Genomic DNA, 3,517 nt, shown 5'->3' with positions numbered 1-3,517 from the left:
GGGTTTCTTGCTCTGTTTCGGAGAGAGAGTCCTGCAACGCAAAATTAAAGGGTAACAGGGTCCCTGTTCTGAGGCACACAACAGTAGGTCAGCATCGTTCGATGGTTAACGGAAAGACTTGTTAAAAGTTGACTTCAGTAGCCAATTCCCTAAAAATTTAAAAATTTACAACTTTTAAATTTAAATTGTTTTTTATTGAAGATCAATCTTTGAATACTTATAACACATAATTTATTATGTATCGACCAAGTTCGTTACTTTTTCAAGTATGATATACTTGACATAAATTTTATGGTTTTTTTAACTCAGTTAATTACCCATAAATACCTATATATAATGTATAAATTATCTTGGTGAAATTAAGTTGGGTAGTTGCCGAATTACGTATAAATATTATTATTTATATTTTGAATTAAATTAATTTAAACTATTTTACAAATTAACGCCTTTTCAATTGATAATCTTCTATTAATTGACTATAATCAATTAATTACAAAAATTTTAATAAAAGTAAGAAGTTCATTTGATTAATTTTAGGTTTAATAATTTTCAACCGACTGGTTCTTCATTAATTAATGAAATTCCTATAATAATTACTGTAAATGTATTTTAAATTTTAGTTATTTGGCTAACAACCAAATTATAAAGAAATTACATTAATGATAATGGAGTTTTAAGTGTAAAAACGAACTATATTTCTATATGGTCAATAATTTGCTGGTAAAAAGAACTACATCATGAAAATGGTTGTTTTTTTCTCATCGCTTTTATAGAATCAAGTTACGCTAAAATATATATTTTTAAATTTTAAAATAATTTTCTATTGAAACAAAATAATGGCGTTAGAATATAAATAAAAAAATATTTAGATGGCCTAAATCAAATTCTTAAAAAAAATACTTATTGTTCAAAAATTGTTTTATTAAAACTAGGACCATTTTAAATTGTCATAAAAATCACAGTACATTTTTTAAACATTTGCATAAGTTGAAACCTTAACCAATAACATACCCCCAAAAAGAAAAGATATAAAATAAAGGCAAAAATTTGTGAGCCATAGTGAAGCCATAATCGCATTAATTCTTTAAAATGAAATTAAAATTAAAACTTTAAAAAATATTGACTAATTTGAAAATTTGTCATTTCCAAATTAAATCGAAGAGCGATATTTAATTGAGATTGAAATTTTAAAAAGACATGATTTATTCGGTTAATTGCTACTAATGTAAAGATATAAAAATGTAGACTAATTTCATAAATTGGAAATTAATTGATTATTTTTTACCCATATCACGACTACTTAATAAATGTGGCACTTCAAGAGATTCCGGAAGATTTTTCCAAAAATAAACTTTAGAGAGGGACATTTTTGAACATAAATGTTTAATTATGTTCTCTTTCTTTTAGGACAGGATGGCTCTTGGAAGTTGTTTTTGAGTAGGGAAAGAACTTTGGTCAAAGGTTTTTTTAAATGAATTTATTTGGCCTCTTCTTTGAAGTTCTTGCGAACCATCATACATGTAGTTCTTTTACCTCTAGGAAATCTAACTTCCACCATGGACCGTAAATTAAGAGGACAGGTTTTCGATACCCTTACACAGTGCATTTGATTTCTTCCCGCGTATCAATCAGCTCGAGAAACTCCGAGGGAGTATTGCAAGGTGGTTTGTACCACGTGATCTTAAAATTTCAAAATGGCAATCTAATGCGGTTGATATTGTTACGTAATATTTAATTTTGGTTTTTTAATTCAATAAAAACTATCAACTGATATTTAGTATATCATAATTAATCTAAAAAACGTGAAAAAATACCTTTTGACGTAAAAATGTACTTCGTGTTTATCTTTTTTCTTTTTCGAACAGTATCGTCCACTCTTAGCGATACTTGTTTTTTTTTTTCAAATAACCTTGGCCGACTCCCTTAGTGTGATTGATTTACGGGGGCTAAAAACCAGGCTTTTTACCGATCCTCTAAAATCTACTATCCATGCTTCAACAAGATCTCCAAGTTTTAGACCAATGATTATGAAGTTTTCAATACTTTGGCTTTCTACTTTCGTATTGCTCCTGCATTTTCTCTTAACATCTAATAATTCATCATCATATTCAATTTTTTTCTTCTTTTTAATGGCACTTTCAATGTTTCCGTGTGCGCTGTCTGCGGACAGTGTGGGTATAGCCCTTAGTTAAAAAGCGTATGTAAGTTTCTTGAACATGTGGCACTTGGTGACTATTTACTATTTGTGTAAGTGCTGTAAAAAAATATAAATTTGTTTTTCTGACTTTCAAATTGCAAAAGCCTGTATATAGAACTAGCAATTGACTCTGCTTTTCTCCCTTCTACAGCTTCGTGCCAAACAATACAATTAGTTTTTTTCGCACTCTGTTGAAGTCGATGTTCTTAAAAACCACAAAACGTGGGGTAAAAAAACTTTCCTTAAATTCTGGAATGATTGGTAATAGGATTACTTTTTGCAGATCCATAGAAAATGCTATCTCATCTGAATTCAGGCACGTGCACGCTAAAAAAGGTTGGGTTAAATATTTTGGGTTAAATTTATTTCGACCCAATTGGAGTAAATTTTTACCCATTTTGGGTTGTTCTAAAGATTTTGGGTTATTTTGAAAAGAGTTATGTGTTTGGGTTATTTCCCTGATTTGTCTTATTGCCCAACTTGGGTTCAATGTACCCAAAAACTAGTAACACTCCATAATGTCGGCTGCTAAACGTTCTGATTGTTTGAATGTTGAGTTATTATTGGTTCATTTAACGTTTACGCGCTAAATAGTCGAAACTAAAATGTTTAATTCTAGAATTTTCCAGGAACGTTTGAGTTTTTAGGCCCACAAAACAACCATAAACTGAGCTGTCGGCACTTAAATAACAGACGTAATTAAATTGTAATTTTAAATTATTCTTCTTTAAGTTATAAGCAGTATGAACTTAGATATTTTAAAACATTGCATTATTGTCTTAACTAAATTTTATGCATTTCCTATACGTAATAAGTTTAGGCTTGGTTTGTTTATTGTGTTAACATGTTTTTAACTTCCAAACATTGGTTAAGTTATAGTTATGTCTATTTGTTTAACAATATAAGCTTATTTGAATACTAAATGTGACCTGGTTGGAAGTTCTCGAAATTAATGACCGCAATTACTTTATTGTAATATCACCAATAGTCATTTATGTGTTCAGTTTACAGGCACTAAATTACTAAATGAGTTTCGTACTATAAGCATCTACTTGAAAAATGCTTTTGAAACTTTGTATTGACGAACCTTAGACCAAGAAACACAGGGACGTCTCACTCATAGCATACCCAACGCTTTATTTTTCGGCGGGGCTTTGTTACGGCTGCGGTAGAGAGAGGGGGGTTAGGTGATACAGATAGTCAATAGGCGCCATCCATGAGGGATAAAAATAACGTTTTTTAAAGAACTTAAAAAAAAATCAGCTATGAGTTAGAAATGAAGAGAAGCTATGAGTTACATATTTTTAAATTATTTTATAT

The sequence above is a fragment of the Leiobunum rupestre genome, chromosome 5, assembly GCF_980474605.1.
Source record: "Leiobunum rupestre chromosome 5, qqLeiRupe1.1.hap1, whole genome shotgun sequence".
Classification (NCBI taxonomy): Eukaryota; Metazoa; Arthropoda; class Arachnida; order Opiliones; family Sclerosomatidae; genus Leiobunum; species Leiobunum rupestre.
The sequence above is the reverse complement of the archived record's forward strand: the minus strand, read 5'-3'. Positions refer to the sequence as shown.